Source organism: Marmota monax, unplaced genomic scaffold, assembly GCF_021218885.2.
Source record: "Marmota monax isolate L192 unplaced genomic scaffold, Marmota_monax_Labrador192_F-V1.1 WCK01_AAM20220418_F8-fsc00391, whole genome shotgun sequence".
Classification (NCBI taxonomy): Eukaryota; Metazoa; Chordata; class Mammalia; order Rodentia; family Sciuridae; genus Marmota; species Marmota monax.
This window is the reverse complement of record NW_026694470.1, coordinates 518,878-535,580: the sequence shown is the minus strand read 5'-3', so window position 1 is coordinate 535,580 and position 16,703 is coordinate 518,878. Positions and strand designations below refer to the sequence as shown.

The window sequence follows — 16,703 nt, the reverse complement described above, 5'->3', positions numbered from 1 at the left end:
TATAACACTGCTCCTTTTTTATAATCTCAGGCCTGACACAAATTCCTTTTCTTGTAGAAATCTGAATAAAAATGTTATTATTTTCATAATATCCCTTTTAAACACACACACACACACACACACACACACACACACTACCACTCTTTCTGAATATCTCAACAAGGTGTTTGCCCAGGATTTAAAAACATACAAGGCTGTCAGACACAGGGAAAACTTCTTTCAATGTTCTTTTAATGTTTAATAAGTGAACCATATGCAGGGAGTATGCCTTGGGGTTTCCATGCCTCATACATACATGTTCTGTGAGTGGAGCGAAATGAATATTTTTTCCCATTTGTGAATAATTTATATGTGGTATGTGAGAGAATAGTGGAGTGGAAGTGGGTACTGCATTTAGACTCCAGCTGTGGAAGCCCTTCTGTAGGTTGTGCTCTGCCTTTAGAGCAGTTTCCCAAATTTGGATGTGAATACAAATCACCTGGGGATCTTGTTAGGGCCCATCTGCAACAGCACATTTCTATCAGTCTCCCAGGGAAAGTTGATTTGGTTGCTCTGTAGAAAATACTGAACAGAAAGGATTGAGAGTGCCCTGCATATCACAACTGGTGAAGTACAAGGCATGTTTCCCCTGTGGGAAACGGACAAGAAGTTGCTTAAAAAAAAAAAAAAAAAAAATCATGCACCTACAAACCTTCCAAAGTGGAGGTCTCCACAGACCATCTTCCTCAAATAACTGTACAGTTTTGTTCTTTGGAGTAAATAAATTTGGAAAACACTTATAATTGCATAGAAATGCAAAGTTATTAAAGAAAGACTTAGAAACAGCCCTGCCCCTGTGGGTAGTTTGACAGGAACAACTGTATCTTGCATTCAGAAAGATACAGTGCTTACCCAGGATTCCTGGGAGCAGGCCCAGGTTCTGCCCTACTATAGTCAACATCTGCCAACACTCAGACGGTGGGCCAAAGGATATTCCAGCAGATAGCAGGTAGGCTTATGCCTCTGGATTAGAACAGTAGTCCGAGGGAACAATTTTAAGGACTCTCTATGAGAATGTATGTAGGTAATAGATAGGCTTGATTTATGACATTTAACTTCTGGGACAAGGGATTCAAAAGCCTCCATTAGAATTCTTACCCTGACTCATACACAGTTTAAGGTTCAGGCTTATTGGAAGGTTTCGGCTAAGTTCTTCCTCAAAGTGCCAGAAAATATAGTTTTTGTGTAATTTTATAACAGAAGGAGGAACAAGTTCCAGGAGAGTATAAGTTTGTACAGCCTAGTTGAGGTGATCTTAAGACAAATATAAACATACAGGAAACCAATTGAGATTTGGTGGAGCATATGACATTCATAATAAGGTTGGTTCTTGAAGCAGCCTGGATGAGAAAGCTGTTAGTTTTATTATGTAAGTTACTGTAGTTGGCCTATAGAAATAGTTTTCAACCAAATAGGATTAGATCATATGGTAGTCACACTTCAGAAAGTTCATTCATTTCCCCGATTCTTGGCACCCCCATTCACAGTCTTCTTTGGTTATTTGGAAACCTGGAAAGCCTGACGATGGCATTTGACTCCAGGACCTAGGGGGAAGGAAATAAGGTTATGATAGTTTTCATCCATGATAATTTTGATAGCAAGCACGTTGTCTGAAAAGCATTTCTAATCAGCCTGGTTAAATGCAGGGGCTGGTGGCTTTCTGGACATCCAGCCTGTTGCATGACAGTGCTATTATTACAAGAACCATCAGACTATGGGCACTGGGGTTGGTTGTTCAAAATCCAAAAGATTCTCCTCAGAATAGTGGTTACATAAAATAATTAATAACTAATTATTTTAATTATTAATTAAATTACTTTAATTAATAATTAATCCATGAAGACATGGATTTTTCAGGACCTATATTCCATTATCCAAATTGATCTTACAAAATGTATCATATTATTATAGCAATGAAATCAAGAAAAGCAAAGTTAGTCTTGACTGGTTAGTCAACATGAAACCAAGTGGATAACCTGAGATGGAAAAACAGATTGCTTCAGTGTGGGAATTTCATAAACCTACATGGCTTAGTCAAGTCACACTAAAGTATTGTCAAGCAAGGTCTATGGCACAAGTGAGGAAGTGTGGTGAGCCATTCTTAAAGACCGTGGCCGCCATTAGAAGATGGCGCTGGCTTCCACTGTGGCCTGTGATAAACAACTCCTTTTTTGGAGAGTTGGCATGCAATCCCTTCCCACCCTATGAGAAAGGTCCACGTGGCAGCTTGGGATTGGTATGCGGGAGGCTTTATTAGGCTGTGCTTGGGCGCTCGGCGGGGGGTCACTAGAAGATGATACATGAATCAAGGCCTGAATAAACTGCTGAAAGAAGAATCCTGTGTCGTGTTTTCCCTTGCCTGCGAGGGGTCGCGACAAGGAAGGGAACATTAATGACATTTAATTGGCACCAAACATGAATACTGCCAAAATTCCAATGATAAATATTCCCTGTGAGTGTTAATTTTTTATGCCAACCTGACTGGGCTACAGTGTCCCCAGTTCTTTTGTTTAACATTTCTGGGTGTGTCTGCGGGAATTGTTCTGAATAATAAGAACATTTGAATTGCTAGACTGAGTAAGATAAATTGCCCTCCATAATGTGGGTGTGCCCCATTCACTGAAAAAGTAAATAGGATAAGAGGAAGTGTGAGAATTTTTTCCTTCTGCCTGGTGATCTTTGAGATGTAGAGATTCTGCCTCAGACTCTAAAACTGGAATTTAGACTTCTCAGTCTACATAATCACATGAGCCAATTCTTTATTATTTTTCTTGCTACTTTCTGAGCACAATTTTTGGAAGAGAAATATAAAGGTACATAGAGTATTTTTACATTCTTTCTAGTTCCTCTTTTCCTTCTGAATTTTGAAATTATACCATGAAAACAATAAGCACAGGAATCACAATATAGAGTAAATACAGGCGTGAAGTAATAATCTGGCTTGAAAGATCATAGATATAGACTAAGAAAATTTGCAAGTGACTAAGAAACATGAGACTGATCCATTTGAAAGCAGAAATAAAAAATTAAAGAAGAAGGACTTCATTAAGCCAGTCCTGGCTTTCCTTTCCTAGAGCTGCAGAAGTTGTAGTTTGGCTTTATGAACTGTTTATTGCAGAAGTACTAGGTCAGAATTCTGTTTTCATATATGGTATGACCATTTATCTTTTCTATAGTCAGTTTCTCAAACTGCACACAGTGATCAGTCAGGTGTGATCCAGAGTGTTTCAGGCATCAAGTCAGTGATCCAATACTTGTCATATCCAATTAAAAGCCCAAAAAATTGACTTAACCAGAAGTTTTGAAAAGAATGTTTATACCTGCACTATATTCTCACAGATAATGCAAAATATGTGTAAATCTATTTTATTCTCATAAGAGCATTCTATAAGCATCTCAGTCTGAGAAAACTTTTATTGCTCTTCGGTCCTCAGGACTATCTTGAGGCTGGATTTATCATACTGATTACCACCTTTTTCCCTAAGAACTTCCTCTTTTGGATTTGTGACAAACAGTGAGGAGGACATACACAAAGATAGGCAGCATTGTTGTTCATAGCAGACAAGTTTCTAGTGAGTGTCAGAGTTCTTAAATCTAATATAACAAACAAAAGACATGGAAAGATTCCTTATCTCCAGAAACCAAATGAATGTAACATTTTGAGTTCAATGCAAAGTAGTCAGAGCTTGGATGCAATGTAAACTTACTGCCCTGTGGTAGGAGAGATCCACCAATACAGAGTTCAAAGGGCCTTGAAGGAACACAGTTTGCAATCTTGGAGTCTCCAGAATTGACAAGGAAAGGATCCTGAGGAAACTTGACAAGATAGATAGCTATCTACTCCTTAAAAAATGTGAACCAGAAAGCCTATCAGCAAGCAACACCTGGTCATTAAATATATAGCAATATGAGAACATACTACTTTTATAGAGTGATACATAGTGGGTTAAAGAGAGAAAATTAATAGAGGATTTTTATAGAGGTCTAGGGACTGGGCTGTGTAACACTGAGACTTTTTCTCTAGGTGGAGAACTGATTGGTATTGAGCAGAATTTATGCAATGACAGCTTTGGATAGTCAAGTACAACAAGATGAGGGTTTTCAAGCAATATTTAAGAAAAAATTATAAATCATGATCATGGAAGTCACTTTAGTTGGTTCACAGTTTTGTGCTCTGGGAATAAGTACATTTTGAAAAAAACAGATAATTTTTTTTTGGCCTGGTTACAATATTGTTTAGCACAGAAATAAGAAAGTATGTTGGCTGAGAATGATTTAGTGAAGGATCATAAAACTGAATTTGTTTTAGTACTCAGAATAAAGAAAATTTTTGTTAATGGTTTCACACTTTACCAAGAATGTAGCACTACTAGAGGAGAGTTCCATGAAAGAAATAAGCAACACTGCATTTTTAATAATCAGCTTTTTCCCCATTTATTCAAAATTAAGAATTGTTTTCAACTCTTCATAATAGGGCCTACCATTAGCAAGAAAGAATTAAGATTTGAAAATTACTGACAATGAATATAATATGATATAGCATAATTGTAAGAATGAAGTGATCTGGTCCTTGGGAAATGGGTAACAAATATATTCTGAGACTACTACATGATTTTTTCAGATACTGCAGATAAATTTCATAAACAAAATTCACGTAATTCTCTCATATTCAAATTTCCCATTAATGCAAAGGATATTCAATAGTATTCAGATAGTTACATTATAAACATATCTATTTGAAGCTAAGTCCTAATCTAATTTTCTACTAAATGTTAAATAGTTCTTAGCTTATTTATAGATAAACAAATTATACAATAACTCATACACCAAATATTTAATAGCATTTTTATTACTTGCTCTCATAAACATAGAAAATATTGATCATAATTTACAAAGAAATTGATGGGGTCATATCTATTTTATAGTACACTTCTGGTTTCTTATTATTACATTCAAACGATAGAGTTCAATCCTCTCATTTATATTTTTATATGCTATTAGTCACAACAAATTTTAAATTATTCAAACTGCATAATAAAACACATTTAGAGATAAATGTGTAATATATTATTAAAAGCATTATTTATTAAATTTACTTTAGTTGTCAATTTTTTTTGAATTGGCTTTTTAGTAATATTGCTTAACACATATATTGTGTAAAATGTAAAAATTACTATCACAGAAGTTAGTGCAACATTTTCCTGAAAAACCTATATCCAAATATTTTATTAAAATTATTTCAAAAGCCTTTTTTTTAAAACAAAGTAATTTTACTTTTTTTTTTTTAAAGAGAGAGTGAGAGAGATAGAGGTAGAGAGAGAGAGAATTTTTTAATATTTATTTTTTAGTACTTGGCGGACACAACATCTTTGTTTGTATGTGGTGCTGAGGATCGAACCCGGGCCGCACGCATGCCAGGTGAGCGCGCTACCGCTTGAGCCACATCCCAGCCCCGTAATTTTACTTTTTTCTACTCACTTTAATATTAAGAATATAATTTCCCATTTACATTACAAGAAGACTAATTTCCATGATAGTTTTTTAAAGTAAAACTATTATATTGGCAAAAAGTAATGTCCACTTTTTATTTAAAGTATGAGGATATAAAAGTTACACTGGCCTGGCATGTGGGAGGCACTGGGTTCAATTCTTGGCATCACATATAAATAAATAAAAATAAAGCTCTATTGACAACTAAAAGAAATATATTTTTTTAAAAAATGTTACCTTTAGTTAAACATTCAGCCAATCTATCATCATATTGTCATATATGAAATGTTAGTTAAGACTGTTGCTATTGTTGTTTCTAGAAAGTGAATATAATGAAGTTATCCATCTGAGATAGAGCATAGTCCCTTGTTTCAACATAGTTTAAGAATTTCTTCTCTTTAAAAATAATTTTAGAAACAAGTTGCTATGCGACTTTGATAGATGAAGTAGAAATAGAAAAATCATGACATTGCTTAAAATTCCCTTTATTCGAATGCACTTACACACAATGTTTCTTTATATTTACCTCTGTCAAAATAAAAAGACGAATTTAATGGATATTGATCCTATATCATAAAATGAAATTTAATAAAGGAATTTTTGAAAATCTAGCCATTTAAATAAAAAAGTAGATTTCTAATAACATTTTAAGTGTTACTATCACTGATAAAATATCAAATATTCCTATTGACTTAATTTCTTATAATAATATGCACCATGATAAATCAAGAAATATAGTATTATAATTTTATTTTCATAAAATTCCTGTATAAACACACATATGCATGCACACATGCATAAGCTGTTAAAAAATCAGAAAGGATGATTTGTTTAAAAAAAAAATCAAATTTACAACTATATTACATACATTTTTGGAAAAAGTAAAGTGTGAATCAAATTTCAAGATGAAAATATACAGATTAGTGAATGTTAATTATTAAGATATTATTGAAATTCTGCTCAACAAAGAGAATGTTTAATCTGACAACAAAGTACATTGCATGCTGCAACACAGTAATTAGTATAATTCTGGTGAACATAGGATGCTGAGTTTTAACAAAATAAAATTTACAAAGCTTATAATATTAGCCAACATACATCCTACAAAAACAAACAAGCAACAATAACAACAACACCACTACCAACAACAAAAAAAAAAAAAAGAAAAGAAAGAAAGAAAAAAAATGTGACCCACCCTGAAGACAATTATACAGTCTGGCTTGGAGATGACCTAGATGTAGATACCAGGAGACAAAGATTTAAAATGGCTATTATGACTATACTCAGGATGAAGAGAAAAATGGGTTTATAATGATAAAAAATAAGTTCACAATAGAAAACTTTGAATTAAAATAAGGAAACACTAGGCTAAAAATTAAAACCTTTAAAATCTACTTGGTGGAACAGAGAAATTGTGGGAGATGACATAGGAAAGAAAGAATATGCTTAAAGATAAAGCAACAAAGAGTATCCAATATGAAAAGCAAAGATTTAAGAATTAAAAAATAATAATCTCAGGGACATATAGAAAAATATAAAAAACTTATCACATCTTATTTTTAGAAACAAAAAAAAATAGGAAGAGAGAATGGGCAGAAAACAAAACACTTGAAAAAATAATAGCTGTAAATGCACTCCCAATGCTCAAAGTAATAAATATAAAGATTCAAGAAGCTCAGCAAATAAGAGGAACTACACAATCGACCATAAGCATATCATAGTCAACAGGTATAAAAACCAAACAAAACAACACAAATAGTTTGTGAAATATCAAATATGAGTGAGGAATAGCATAAAATGTCAACAGTGAATCTCATATTCAGGAAAAAAGATCCCTGAATAGTAATCACAAGATTAAGCCCTTTCAAGATGAATGAAAGCTAAGAGTATTTTTCTGCAAGAAATGCATAACCCACTTGAAGCAAAGCGTGAAAGATGATATATCAAGACCTATGTAATGTTTTGAACAACCAACAATAAAAAAAAATAAATAAAATAAAATAAAATTTAAAAAAAAGAAAAAAGAAATGCTAAAGGAAGTCCTTCAAATTGAAGTTAAAGAATATATTAGGAAGCAATAAAAAGCATCACAAATGATACATATGAGGGTAATACAAGTGAACATTTTTTAAAAATTTATTTAAAATACATAAAACTGTCTAATACAAAAGTGATAAAACCATCTTCTGAGTTTCTAATCCAAGTAGATTTAATATTCATAGCACTTCTAACATAAATTGAGTTAAAGGGTCTATATAGCTGCAGGGCTTCTAAATTTTAAATAGATCAGTAGAATAATAAGTCTAAAATACTGTGAAATTTAAAGAGATGAATTTTAATCCCCAGAGAAAACACAGAAAGATGTAGTTAAAATGCCAATAGATTTACTAAAATGGAATTCTGAAATTTTAGAAAAATATTATTTAAAATTTTGAGGAAAAGAAAGAATGGGAAAAAAGAGCAAATAAATAGCTGTTAATGTATGTAGGCCTAATTCTGAACATATCATTCAATACTCTGAGTGATAATGAACTAAATATTGAAATTAAATATGCAAGAAAAGTCGGTGGCGGGGGAAAAGCAAGACTCACTTAAATATAGAAGCCGATTGAACCTAAGTGGAGTGTAAATAGTCAGCATAAAGGGGCTGAGTAGCTATATATTACATTTCATATTCCATTATACTAAACAGTTATATCAAGATTAAATACATTTTACAAATGTTAAGGCAGGAGTATTACCAAAGAAAAAGAGCAATGATTCATAAGAATAGAGATTCATTAGAAAAACACAATAATCACATCTATTCACACAAAAGACAATTTCACAATATATAGGATGTCTGCTCTCAGTTTGGGTTGTCAAAACAAAACACCATAGACAAGGTGGCTTAGACAACAGAATTTGTTTTCTCACAATTCTGGAGACTAAAAAAAGGCAGATATCAGGGTGCCAGCATTTTTTGGTGAGGACTCTCCTCCTGATTGGCAGATGGCAATTTCTACCTACATCTCCTTATTAGCACCTCTTAGCATTGGATACGCCTGTTAAGACTTTATTTAGCCTTAATCACCTCTTAAAGACTCTACCTCCAGATTTGGTCAGATTGGTAAGTAGGGCTTCAACATATGAATTTTGAAGGGACATATTCAGTTCATAGCATGGAACTTTTGATAGCCTTATAACAGAAATTAAAATAATGACTAAAAATTATTGAATATATAGAAGTTCAGAAAAATTATATCACTTGTCTTGAAATGATTAATAATTTTGAGAAGAATATATCCAACACTTGGAAAATATGCTGTTGAGAGCCACAGTTTAGTCGGAATGACACCTGGCATTTTGCTAGAGGGAATGGTTGAAAGGTGACCCTGCTCTGGGATTAGGGTGGATCCTGCTGGGATTAGGGCAGATCCTGCTGCCTCTGGTGCCTGCTAGCTTCTTTGGAGTTCCTGTTGAGTTCTCACAGGGTTTGGAGAGAATTGGCGCGGGGAGCCAGGTGGAGGGAGTGTATTCCAGAGAAGTGTGTAGAGTGCCAGTGAGAGTTCCGAAATAAATAGTTGCTGTTTGAACCTACAAGCCTTTGTGGCAGCTAGGTTATTTTGTGCCCAGCCAGACTGCGGCAATATGCATTCTTCATAAATATGTATGTAGATTTACAAAATAAGCTCTACACTAGGTAAAACAAGTAATGATAATTTATAAATTAGAAATATTAGGGGTTATTTTCTTTCTTTCTTTTGAGAGAGAGAGAGAGAGAGAGAGAGAGAGAGAGAGAGAACTTTTTTAATATTTATATTTTAGTTTTCCGTGGACACAACATCTTTATTTTATTTTTTTATGTGGTGGTGAGGATTGAACCCAGCACCCCTCGCATGCCAGGCAAGCATGCTACCGCTTGAGCCGCATCCCCAGCCCTAGGGGTTATTTTCACTATACTAAAAATTAAATGCACTGAAAAATCCTAACTTTTTACACAGACACAATATTTTTAAATTACCAATGTATTTAATTAAAAAAGCAAAAAATTAAACTGTTTGAAAGGTAAAATCTATAAATAATCATCTAATATAAATATAAATCAACTAAAGTATCTAAATCTATAGCTTTAAGTTACTACATTAGAAAAGGGAAAAGTCCCAAAAGCAATAACTAACATTCCAACCTAAGGAGCTAGAGAAACAAAAAGTCGTAAAAACTGTACATATCAATAGGGTACCATGTGATTTTTCAGTTCATGTATACATTGTGTGAAATTTAAATCAGGTTTAGCCCATTTATGTCCTCAAACATTTATTACTAATTTACACTGTAAATTTTTGAAATCCTTTTAGCTTTTGGAAATGTAAAAACATTATTGTTACCTATAGCTTGTTACTGTGCAATATCACACAAGAACTTCTTGTTTCTGTCACTTGATACCCACTTCTCCCCCTTCTCTCTCTCTCTCTCTCTCTCTCTCTCTCTCTGTCTCTCTCTCTCTCTTCCCTATTTTCCTCAGTCCCTGGTAACCAGCTTCTATCAATTTCTAAAAGACCAGCTTTTTTAGATTCTAGTATTTGAATGAGATCCTATAACATTTATTTTTCTGTGCCTGGTCTATTTTACTTAACATAATGACATCCAGAACCATTTATGTTGCCACAAATGACAGAAGTTAATTCTTTTTTTATGATTCTTTAAAACAGTTTCTTCACAGCAAAGGAAACTAAAGCATGAAGAGAAAGCCCACATAGTGGGAGAAAATCTTTGCCACTCACTCTTCTGATTGGATATTAATAACCAGAATATAAAAAGAATTAAAAAAATTAACACCAAAAAACTAATAATCCCACTCAATAAATGGGTGAAAGAACTAAAGAGATATTTCTCAAAAGAAGAAAAACAAATGCTCCATAAATTTGTGTAGCAGTTAGAAATAAATGTAACTTAATTTTTTAAATGTAAAGGAGCTTATATGAATATTTTAAAAATGAATAAGCTGGAAAAAGAAAAACAAATTAAATGCAAAGTAGACAGAAGGAAAAATAAATACAAGTCCAGAAATTCACCACTACCATAAAAGACTATAATTAAGGAGTAATAAGTTAATTAATAAATACCCTTTTCCATTTAGATGTGCTTCTCACATTTAGCTTATAATTTTGTGTTGCTTGTATTTAAGGTCACAATTTTTGAAAACACTGTATTGGTAATATTAACTTCTTTCAGGGATTCTGCCTCTGAAGATTTGGAAAATAATGTGAAATCAAACATAAGAATAGGATATGGTTTTTATAAGAAAAGATTGGGACATTCATCATTTCCAAGATAAACTGGGTGTCCTGGAGGAAGTACTCTACTGAAACTTTTTGAAAAACAGTGTCCTTGGTTGTCTTAACTTTCAACAATGACTCACATGGAGAAAGTCATTGAAGAACTTGTCAATTTTATAGACAGAATCAAATTCTTTAAAGACACACAAATATTTTAATCACATCATAAAAACCTGAAATCAATTGACACAACATATTAAAAAAATAGCTTTTAGTATTGCTAAAGTATAAAAGGCACGTGTAAAATAACATTTTCTTTTGATGTAGTTAACGTGGATATTCATCAGTAATTTTCTCTGTAGATTTATAATTTATGTATGATTTGATGGAATATATTGTTCTCATTTCTTCTCTCTTTAGGACTTACATTTTTACAATCTGATGAATATACTAATTAAGATGGACTGGATTTCTTCAGTGCCAATTAAGACATATTATAAGGCCAGATCTGAGTATCAAATTTTATCTTGATACTCTTAGACAATATTGCATATAAATTCCACGTTACTCCAGAACAGTTGGAACATTTCTAACCAGTTTCTACCTTGTAGGTAAAGGATATGAGATATTTTGATATGAAATGTAAAGACAGAATGGACACAAAATTTAATATTTGTGTCATGTGTTCTTTTCATTGAATGCTTGTTTTATGGACCAGATGGAGTTAATATCATCTTTCACCTATTGTACATTTAATTCAGGCTGATCACAAACATATGGTGAAGATATCTTGTCTAACATACTAGCATTCTCAGAAATGATTATAAAGGGAAAATTCAAAAGCAAACAAAATATGATATATCTTGTAAATGTAAATAGTTATAACTTTTAAAATTTTATAAAATGCCAATATTTCCTATCTGCCCCACCCTCATGTCTACCCCTCCACCCCCAACATCTTTAATAGCTCCACTGGGTTACTGTCAGAGCACATATATTTTATACTCTTGGATCACCCCTAAGAAGCTCTCTAATACATTATGCATTCTACATATCAGACAGCACTTCCTAGACTTGAAAAGCCTGCCAAACTTTCAAACTCCTCATCTGATTCATGGTGTAGATCTTCATAATTAATCTCTAAGCATATCAGCAAATCAGCCCCACAACCTTCTAGATAGCTTTAGCTAAAATATCTGTTAGTTTATTCTCAATGCCAAATCAATTTTCATCCTTTCTTCTCATCTATTCAGTGGCAAAATGAAGCTGCTTTTAACCCTGGCTCCTGATTCTGCTATTCAGCTCAGAATCAGGCACATGGAGATAATAAATACCCCAAATTTATTATGAGTTATCCAAACAGCCAATTTCCCTGTTCCTTAATGTAAACCCTGTCTGTCTTCCCCAATGTGCCAATTAAGGGACTTTACGCTGTAGTTTTGACTAGGTCTTTCACCCCATGAACTTTTCTTTCTCTAATTAGATTTTGGCACGGAATACCAACGTGGTATGACTGAGCTATTGAGAATATTCCCTCTTTGGATTCTGTATATATGCTAAGAATTTTTGAGCCACTATTTCAGATAGACTCATTTGTTAAAGCTATGAAATGTTGTTTGTCATGTGAACTGATCATGGTTATTAAAAACTAATTTCACACTAATTCCCTATGACTGAGGTATAATTTTCAAGCCCTAACATGGACAGTATATCCTAATACAAGAAGTTACCTTAACTCCATCACACCCAGATCTTCATCCTATCATCTTTGTTCTGATGCAACCCCTTCCTTACTTACCCAAATTCACTTCTCATAAATGTTCATTTCTTATTCAGTTCTATTAAATCTGAATAATACTGGCCTTCAGGTAGCCCCGGGAATATATATAGGGCAGTTAACAAGGCTCCAATCCTAAGGATGACCTCTCTATGTGTAAATTATATCCAATAATAATCTATAATAATAAACACAAGTCTATAAGGACACAGTAGAAAATGTAACTACATTAACTGGATGAATCAAGTAACTTTGAAGAGATGCTGAGTTTTGAATAATGAAAGGAAGTCTTCCAGAAATAGAATGATTTTAGAATAGACTTGAAAACAGAAGAAAGACAAGGGCATGGCACTCTTGAGGAATGGCGAGAATTCTCTCACATCACTGAACATTTAGTAGTTAGGGAATGCAACTAGGGTAATGGCTTGGAGCCAAATTGTGAATACACATGTACATTGAAGTAGTAACCTCCTAGCAGGGCAACTATGATTAAGTAAGGATTGTGATTTTCAGATAGTTTTGTTTAATTTGTGTAATGTGTGTATGGTGCACACTTGAGTTTAAATTTATATACACACAACAGACTTTTATAGTATGTTTGAGCAAAATAATTGCATCAGGGTAAATGTAGTCAAAAATGTTTTCTTTTCTCATTGTCATGTCATGAGAAGATGGATGGCATTATTTTCTGCAGCCCTAGGAACAGGTAATCTCATATTTACCTCATTCATTCAGAATTATCCTGTTTCCCACACCTGGATAATTAATACAGTTTTCTTATGATTTAAAAACAAGGCATGGAATTTCCTTGATTAAGATGATAGCCACATAATTTGTTCCATGATCCAATTAATGCCAGTAGGGCTAAGACTATGGACTTCACAGAAGGTAAGTCTTTCACTCTTCTGAGACATCTATCAGAAGCAAGATCCTTGACTCTTCCTTTTAGTATTATTGAGTGTTAGATACACATCTGAGAATTTAAGCAGCTATTTTATTTTTCCAGCAAAAGAGAAATCAGAAGTAGGCTGATGCTGACACCACACCATAAAAATTTAAGAAACAATGTGAAATCAAATCCTGATGACTTAGTAGTGTCATTAAATAAAATCATCTTGGAATCACATAAAAATGTGTGCTTTCTATTACAGACAGCTAAAATAATCCTAAAGACTAGAGCAAGGGTGAAAAAGAAAAATAAAAGAAACCTTCAAACTTAATATATCTTATGACACTTTCTAAAATTTTTTCACCACTAGAAACATGTTTTTGGCTATTTTTGACCTAACTTAGTTTGTTTTTGTTCCCATTTACTTAAAAATTTAAAGAGTAAAAATAATATTAATAAATTAATGTTAAAAATAGGTATAAAATAGAAGTTTCAAGAATCAATATTGGTATATAAATTCAACATTTCTTCTTCAAAGATATCCACTGTTAACAGACTCATTTTATCTCTCCAGAAAAATAATAATTGTGTTTTTAAAAAGTGCAGTTCTAAGATTAAAACTATCCTCCGTTTTAGTCAAAATGGTCTTTGTTGATGGAAAAATATGTTGTAATAGATGTGTTACTCTTACAAATTATATTGAAATGACTGTACTAGTACTTAGTGTATTATTTTAAGTATAAACCTACAAGCAAACATGTCATTATGAAAAATGATCTATCAGTGGGTCTTAGTTAATTTAATTATTCCATCCAAGATATAATATGATGTATTTTATTTAGATTCCATATTCATCCTTCAGCATGGAACTTAACAGTGACTATAGGATCAAAGTAAAAAGATAATGTTGGATCAAATAATTACATTCCATATTAAAATAACACATATTGGATTTAGAAATGATTGGCAGATTCAAAAAATTCATTGAAGACTTTGTACTTTTTAGATACTCTTGTGAAAATATTCAAAAAAATCTGTGTTGAAAGTCATTGGTATTTTTAAGAAACAGTCACTCAGTAGCCAAGTATCTCTACATTACCACCATTGAGATACTTTTTCTGGAGGTATAAATAACAATGAGCAATCACTCACCCATAAAGATGCTGATATTCTTAGTCAAAACTGCAAACCTTAAAAAATATGAGGAAAAAATGAATTAATTTCAGAAAATAACAGATACCTTTGCGCGATCATAAAACCTATAGTTTTTATAAAAAATTTCATAAACATTTTTAATGTAAACATCATTTAATCATGAACTGAATCTATACACAAGTAGATTTATATGGGTAGATATTGTATTCAAAATGAGAAATGGATTTTCTTATGTGTACCTATTTATGATCCTTATGTGAATTTGGCAAATTATATAAATGAGCAAATGACCCATGTCCAACTGTTGAAAAAAATTATTAGCAAATAAACACAACTCCAGAGATGTTTTGAATATCTTTCAAACTAAAAAAAGAATAGGAGCACAGAGTGTCTGTGGACTGTAGCTATCAAACTGAAAAAATGCACTTTGATCAGACCTCTTTAAAAATAGATGAATTCTATATTCAGTTGCCAGTATTATGCAAGGAATCAATAATGAATAATTAGGTCTTAAATACTAATAACATATCACTGGAGGAGCCTCTGTAAAGCTCAGCTATCTAAAAATATTTCCTACTATTCTGTCACAATTGATATTAATATTTAAAGTGCTGTTCATTGTGCTTTATGGATAGTAAGGATGCTATTAGAGTGAAATCAAAGCTTGCTTCACTAGGATCCAACTCTAATCAAGAAAAAGCTAGCAGTTTTTGGCATGGTCTGGCTTGTTCTTCATTGCAGAACTGAGAAGAAGCATTCAGGAATATGAAAACAAGTTCAGATACACTGAAAGTTCATAGAGAAGACTTTGAAAATAATTTTAAGTTTCTGTCTAGATTGATATCTACTTACCAGTAACATAATTGATGGGAACTAGTACCAAATGAAAATATGGGACACCTTGTTTAAAACGTAGGAAAATGGGCAGTGGGGGAAAGTTGGCAGAATACAATAAGAGTGCAATTTCTAGATGCTCCATGACTTGAGATTCAAGCAGCAGAAATACTGCTTCCCAGCAGGTGGTTGACAGAGGGAATACACCAAAATTCAATATCAGAATCAGAGACACAGAAATTTTGGTAGGATGGGAAAGAATAAAGAGAATTTAGCTGATAACAATTGTGACATTGGTTCACCGTGGAGGGGAGGAGTGACCCAGAGAGAGAGAGAGAGAGAGAGAGAGAGAGAGAGAGAGAGAGAGATCTGTGAAGAAAATCTGACCTGGGGAAAACTAGGGAACAGAGGGGTTTTCTGAGTGACCCAGAGGCAGTACAGTGAGCTGATGTGGGAGGGTGCTTCATGCTTCTCTGCTGAAAGGGGAAAGTGGAGATTTCATGTGGGACACCAACTTGAAATGGCCAGGTGGTAACTTTTTGCTGGGGGACTCTTCTTATCAAGCATTAGCTGACTGTCCCTACATGTACCTGCCATGTGACTTATACAGTCTGCTTGGTAGGGCCCAATAAAGGTGGAAAAATAAGGAACAGCACCCAGTGGGACTCAAGCTAGGGATACAGGGTTGAATGCAGCTCTGTTCTGTTGGGTTTGGTGGCTGTGGGGGTTAGCCAGAGAGAACACAGAAAGGAAAGATGGGTACATTTGTGCTTGGGGTCTGATCCTGGGAAGGTCACATATGTAGGTGGTGGATTATATGAAATTTATGGATAATTGATTGCTTTGCCCCAAGAGTGGAGTTCCTGGAACCCCTGCCCTAGATCAATATGTTCAGCAGAAATTGACATCAGTCTAGCAATAGGGTGGATGGAAGTATTATCTCTACCTGAATACCTCATGAAAAAATGGAAAGGTTGGTCAGAATTAAACACAAGCTGCCTGAACTTCACATTTAGAACTCAGACCTGTCCTGGGAGTGCATCTACCACATTTGCATGGACATAACTTTAATTTGTCACTAATTTCCTTTCTGTCTTACATTAAACTTGTGAGAATAGAAGTAGAAAAGTATTACATTCAGCTTCCATTCCAGACCATTCCAACAGAGGGCTTAGTGAGCAACTCAAAGAAGATGCATTTAACAATGCCCAACCCTTGCTATGGTGATGGAAGAGGAGGGGGAGGGGAGGAGGGTATAGGG

At 33.5% G+C, this 16,703-nt stretch overlaps 1 long non-coding RNA gene across 4 annotated transcripts in view; it reads right to left on the bottom strand.

The window, feature by feature from the left end:
* Positions 1-214: 214 nt before the first annotated feature.
* The window catches only part of LOC124075522 (uncharacterized), a 105,636-nt gene continuing 89,147 nt past the window's right edge, over positions 215-16,703 (bottom strand). For all 4 annotated transcript variants that reach the window (XR_009224398.1, XR_009224397.1, XR_009224399.1 and 1 more), the window contains 2 exons: positions 14,606-14,643; positions 215-1,583 (listed from right to left, as the gene is read on the bottom strand). This is a non-coding gene — a long non-coding RNA (uncharacterized LOC124075522). The remainder of the gene's footprint in view (positions 1,584-14,605; positions 14,644-16,703) is intronic.